Source organism: Oreochromis niloticus, unplaced genomic scaffold, assembly GCF_001858045.2.
Source record: "Oreochromis niloticus isolate F11D_XX unplaced genomic scaffold, O_niloticus_UMD_NMBU tig00000770_pilon, whole genome shotgun sequence".
NCBI classification, from domain to species: Eukaryota; Metazoa; Chordata; class Actinopteri; order Cichliformes; family Cichlidae; genus Oreochromis; species Oreochromis niloticus.
Genome location: NW_020327245.1, coordinates 8705 through 15319, shown reverse-complemented (window position 1 = coordinate 15319; position 6615 = coordinate 8705). Strand labels below are relative to the sequence as shown.

Here is a 6615-nt window from a genome sequence, read left to right as displayed (position 1 = left end):
AAGTACAATTAGCTGAGCATTCCCGTCACAAACATGGACAAATTTTCCTGTCAAGCAAGTGTCAACAATGTGACTATTTTTAACATACTTTGATCTTTTGCAGTGTTTAACTTGATTAGGAAACAGAGTTCTGTGGCACACTGTACAGACATGGGTGGGTCTAACTTAATTGTTTCACGGAAAGCTAATGTGGCTGCTTGCATCACACTATTCACTACAAGCTGGGGCTGTGCTTCAGACTGTGGACCCTGCTGGAATTGTGTTACTAGTCGTCTGTATTTCTTCTTTATTCTCTGCGCACACAACTTTTATAAATGGCGAAAGATGCAGTGGTAGCCATTTTGTGTCTCTGGTACTCTGCACAGCGCTGTATATGGTGCAGTCTGAATTGTGAGTCATTATGATACCTGGCATGAATTGATTTTTTTTGTTTGTGCCTGTAGTTTGGATCCGATGCATATTTTGTTCTTATGTATTTTTTCTGTCTGCTTTGAAAGTCAGCATCCGTGTTGTACCTTTGGACCAGATATTTCTTCTGTCTGCTTTGAAAGTCAGCATCCGTGTTGTACCTTTGGACCAGATATTCTTCTGTCTGCTTTGAAAGTCAGCATCCGTGTTGTACCTTTGACCAGATATTGTTCTGTTGCTTTGAAGTCAGCTCCGTGTTGTACCTTTGGACCAGATATTGCTTCTGTCTGCTTTGAAAGTCAGCATCCGTGTTGTACCTTTGGACCAGATATTGCTTCTGTCTGCTTTGAAAGTCAGCATCCGTGTTGTACCTTTGGACCAGATATTGCTTCTGTCTGCTTTGAAAGTCAGCATCCGTGTTGTACCTTGGACCAGATATTGCTTCTGTCTGCTTTGAAAGTCAGCATCCGTGTTGTATCTTCGGAACACATATTTTTCTGTCTGGTTCGAAAGCTGCATCTGTGGTATATCTTCTGATAATGTAGTCTCTCTTTTTTTGTTGAAAATGAGGATCATTTTGGTATCTCTTCACTTTGTGGGCTTTTATCTTCTCTTGAATATGAGGATTTGCATAATAACCTTTGGCTGACAACAGTTTTTGTTTACGGCGATGACAGTTTTGAGCATATTGAGTTTTCACAGCCTGTAATTTTTTCATTCGAAATTCAGGAAAGCAGGCATATCGTTGCTTTTCGTGTCTTTTTTTGTTTATCTTCTTTGCCAAGTCTTCAGATGAAGATTTTTCTTTAGCTTTTAGATGCTGCTTGTGACTTTGAGCTTGACGAATAGCTTTCCCACGCCGTCGTTTATTTAATCTGCATACATTCTTGCTTTTGGGGGGTTTATCTAGGACTTTATCTCTTTCATTATTGAGTTCGAGATTTTCCTGTTGTTCTGTTTGGATGTTGCTTGTTGGATCAACAGATGTTTCAAGTTGATGTTCACAAATTTGATTTGAAGCCATTTTGTCTTGTTGTGGGTTTAAAGCACTTTCTAACATTGTCATGTAGGTTTGGGCTGATTCTGGTTGAGGCACTTGCACAGTGGGATTGTGATTTGTGTTCATCATTTTGTGGTGATGTAGCTGTTGCTCCTGGTGTTGCTTGAGTTGACTGTGCAGGCTGTTCGTTGTGAGTGCTGACTCTTTGAAAGAAACAGGCACAAACTCATATCTTGCATACCTGCCTTGATTTTGGAAAAGGTTATGCAGGTGGGTGATCAGGTCATTCACATGAGTGAAAGTGAGCATGACTGCTGTTCCATTTGGCTGGGGTAAACCTGCTGCACTTCTTGAATGTGAATCAAATAATCCATACCTCCCAGATTTGTCACGGAAACTGCAATGCACTGAGGCGAAACCATGAGCAAAGCATAGTTCACATCTGTTGACAGACATACAAGGCGACTAGCAAAGGCAACCACCATCCTTTTCTTTGATAAGTTTTGTCCTCTGCTTTCAGGTATCCGTACCTTATGTTGTCCATTTTCACACTGTAGACATTTATGTCAGCATGAACTTCTTTGGGCAGGTCCTCCATGGTCAGATGATTTTGTGTATAACGCCTCTCCTGCTGAAGATTTGTTTTAATCCAACAGTAGAGTGCATCTCCCTGTTCAAGCACCTTATCAAGTCGGGCTGTGTTGAACTGGTGTTCCTCATTAAGTAGGCCAGGAATGTGAGGGCATTACATGTGCACTGATGATTTCGAGAGAATTCTGTGTACCTTTCATCACTTTGACAATGAGTTGCACTGACACACCAGAAGTTCTGAACTGCGTTTCTCTGTAGCTCCTCTGTCAGTAGTTGTTCATTTGTGTTGTGGAAAGGCTGATCAAGGAATGGTAAAGGTGACACATGTTATTGTTTAGTATTTAATGATATGCATTTCACGGTTGAGTAAAACATATGTAACTCTTGGTACAATGATGTAAGACATTTTTAAGTGGCAATAGTTGTATAAATTTAGATTTTCTTGTAAAGTAAAAAAAAATTTTTTAACTATGGTAAAATAATGAACAACGTTCAAGCCAAATTATATCACTCCTCAATCATATTACAGCATAATCTAAAGATACACAGCATCAGATAAGCCAGAAAGACAGTGACAGGAACAGTGAGAGAGAGCAGAGGTGGGAAGTAAAAAATGACAAATATTTTAGATATCTGTAATTTGCTTTAGAGTAGGGCTGCCACAAACGATTATTTTGATAGTCGACTAGTCACCGATTAGTTTTGCGATTAGTCGACTAATCAGATCATGCATCCGTTGGACGTAAAACTACAGCTTATTGCACCAGCATGCATCTGCTCTTATATAACTATCATTAGCTTACAGCTTAAAGTGTTTAAGGTATATGCTAACTAAAAATAAAGAGAAGATGATAGTTTATTAATTTTAATGATATTTGCAGATTGTTCCGGTGGAGTTTAATAAACTCAGCCGTCTGCTCCTTGCTATCTAAAATATAACAGGACACTGGAGTATATTCTCGAGCATCTCACACTTCTGATAATCAGTTGTCTGCTTGACGTTTATTTAGCTGCTGTGTAAAAACTATAACTTTAATCTCAGCCAACCGATTTACTCGGGAACAAATAAAATACTAAAAAAGCCAAACAATATCATTTGTAAGTTATCTAAGTGACTCATATATTTTTAACCTGAGTAACGAAAGACGGCGGTGGTTTGAAAACGATTTGCCGGAGTCCGGTGTTCTCACGGGCTCTAGTTAGCCTTGCCCCCGGCTCGCTATCGAGCTAGTGGTTAACAGACGTCTCCGAAAACGTCGGAGCGCTTTTGAAATATGTGGTGTCTTGATAAACTGAGCAGATATTTGAGGTTTACACAGCTACATTCTCGCCTGAAAATATGTTAAACATTATTTTGTGACCCAGAAAGAATAATAACAGTAATATTAAACTAACTAGCTGCCGCCATTGTTGGAAACTAAGCTGGCTGTGCTATGAATTCTGGACAGAGCTACTTCTTCTTCGGGGTTTAACGGCAGCTGGCATCCTTGTACATGCAGTGCTGCCATCTTCTGTTTCAGTCCGTTATTACACTCTTAAATCCTACTACTTATTCCTGCGTCTTTGTGATCTTACAAGCTTCAAACGACGCGTCGACTATTAAATCAGTCGTCGACGATTTTGATAGTCGACGTAATCGTGACTAGTCGACTAATCGTGGCAGCCCTACTTTAGAGCTGTTTTTTAATGACCTTTACAAAGGTCATACCTGTACCTTCTGCTCCTCATATTTTTAAAGCAGTTAATTTCTTTCAGTATAACACATTATTTAGGTTGATGCGGCCTTCAAACATCAACTAAATTGCAGCCTAAATACAAATATATGAAAGGAAATCCTGTTTACGTATTATTCGTAAGAGGATTTCAGATGCTCTTAAATTAGATGTAATTCAATCACTGATTTCAGATTAAACCAGATGGTCTGTACATGTGCCATAAAAACACGTTTCATAGTTGTGTTACGTTTTGTAAAGAATGACACAAATTCAGTTACGGGTTAAATGTGATTGAAACAGAACACACTGACATTCATCTTGAGAAAAGATCAGTGTCACAAATGTTTGTATTTATTTGCACTGCTTTTCACTGTGGATGTCAATTATCTGAAGCTTAAGTATAAAATGGTATAAATGTTTTTTCAGAACAATAGATATAGAAACAGCTAAACAGACAGCTGTTGAGATGTCTGCATTTAGGAGTCTGATGAAAGAAATGACAATGTACATGTTAGTCTAACATTTTAGTATATTTAGTACGAGTTAGCAAGCACACTTAAGGTGAAAGACTAAATATCAACCCCGGTGATTATACATAGGGTTAGGGTTACCTTTTAGGTGGAGAATTTGATGCCGTGTGGAAATCATCGGTTGCCCAGACTCGTTTTGCTGGTAGACGAGTGTCTGAAATCTGATAATACAGTTAATCAAAATTAGAAAACCTACTAACAGATTTGAAATAGAGTGTAACACTGGATACTTTAAAGAAAACATGAAACAGTAGCGGTTACTAAACTTACAAAGCGATAAAAAAAATTCCAGCTGTTTGCATAACTACTAAGAAATTTGAAAGTGAGTGTAACTTTAAAAACTTTAAACAAAACTAACAGAAGCGAGACAACAAATTCTTACTGTTTACATAAGGCAAACATGTAACCATATGTCTTAACATTAATGGTAATGTAACTGTCCACTATAAATCCTTAATGGAGGAATACTGTTTTAAATTTACCTTGCTGCCTGGAGGACATAAGGAGGTGGTCTATTCTCCGTTTCCAAGGACAAGCTGGCTGGTGCTGTCTGCTAACCCAGGCAAAAAAGAATATAATGTTAAGACATTAAGTGACCTGACACTTTAATTTCACTTTACAATGCAATGCATGGCATGAACTGTTATGCCAGTTGGGTAACATTACAAGATAGAAATGGTCAACTGTATGGTAAGTGTTATAAGAAATATATTGTATGTGCTCACTACCACATCAGAATTACCTGTTCAGAGCTATGAAAAAAAACAAACAAACAAAAAAAACAAAAACACCCTTTGTCATATTTTCCTTTGTTTGGATAGAAATTAGACAAAATTGAGTTAGCAAACATGCTTTAAGTGAAAGACTACATATTAACTGTGGTTATAGACACCAAAGATCAGATATATACACACAGGTTATACACATGGGTGGTAGGGCTGCTCAATGAATCTACTTTTAATCAAAATTACGATCTGGGCTTTCAACGATCATTGAAAAGGAGTCGAGAGAATGAGTCGATTATTAGCACCTCCCTGGTGCTTTTTCTCGCGCTGCTCCATGTGGCAATCGAGCACACCTCTCTGCGTTTCGAACACGCATCACAACAATTAAGAGGAGCTAACAGAGGAAGCTTGGAAAGCTAAGCAGAGTTATTTGGAGAGGAGAGTGACTGCCGTTGGTTGAAAAGAGATTTAAAAAAAAAAAAAAAAACTTCAGTGGTGTGGAAACATTATGGGTTCGCGAAGTCAGACGTGGATCAAGTAACTAGTGTGTAAAGTTTGCTACAATGTCGTACCTGCACCACGGAGCAACACTGTAAAGTTCACTAAACATACATGTTTACATTTTCATTTATTTTTATATTGTAAACATTACACTGTTATCAGTATTTGCACACTATTTATGACAATCTTTAAAGCCATTATTCAATACATTGTTATTGTTAAATAAATATTGTCAAATACTGGAGATCTAGATTTCATTGAAAATAATCGTGATTATTATTTTGCCATAATCGAGCAGCCTATGGGTGGCATACCTTGTAATTTCTTAATAAAGGAATATTTTTGATATTACCTTGGACCTGGGGAACATAAGGAGGTGGGTCTATCCTGTGTTCCAAAGATAACCTGGCTGGTGCCGTCTGCTAACCCAGGAAAAGGGTATAGAAGACATTAAGTGACCTGACACATTCATTTCATTTAAATGTTCTGCATACCATGCACTGTTATGCCACGTGTGTGACATTATAACAAAAAAATCCTAAACTGTATGGGTAAGTGTTCTTAATTGTCTCAAATGTGTTCGAAAACTGTTCGACTGTCCGTGATCACTACCATATCCTCATTACCTGGTCAGATGGAAACGACTGACTGCCTCATCTTGGTTGTGGCCAGTGAGCATTGGGACAGCAGGATCGACCAAGTCAAGTGGTTTCCAGCGCTTCTTTTGTGCCTGGGATCTTTTATTTTTTCTCGGCATCTGGTAGAATGTCAGCATAAAAACAGAATATTAATTATTGGCATTTCAAGCAATTTGTTATTTTAACCCTCTGATACATTGATAGACAAGATGACTACAAGAACAAAAAAAAAAATAAATAAATAAAAAAAAAATCTCTTTTCTTTAAATAGACATATTGATAGTGTCACTACCCGGTCTTAAGGCTTTGTTAAGTAAAGTTCCATAACAGTTTGTATATTGTAATTGGGAAAGTGATTACCTTGAAAGTTGGGAGGCAGATTTGTTGACCACGACAGTTAGTCCATTTTGGTGTACAGTAATTGGGAAAGTAATTACCTTGCAAAGCTGGGAGGCAGTGTTGTTGCTGAGACGCTGGTCGAATGCCAGCAGCAAGCAAACCCGGATG

The 6615-nt window shown here is 38.1% G+C and overlaps 1 long non-coding RNA gene across 1 annotated transcript; it reads right to left on the bottom strand.

The window, feature by feature from the left end:
- Window positions 1-1962: 1962 nt before the first annotated feature.
- On the bottom strand, window positions 1963-4760 carry LOC112844707 (uncharacterized). The gene is made up of 3 exons (XR_003217444.1): window positions 4727-4760; window positions 4326-4405; window positions 1963-2296 (listed from the first exon to the last, which is right to left on the bottom strand). It is a non-coding gene; the product is annotated as an uncharacterized LOC112844707 (long non-coding RNA).
- Between the last annotated feature and the right edge of the window lie 1855 nt (window positions 4761-6615).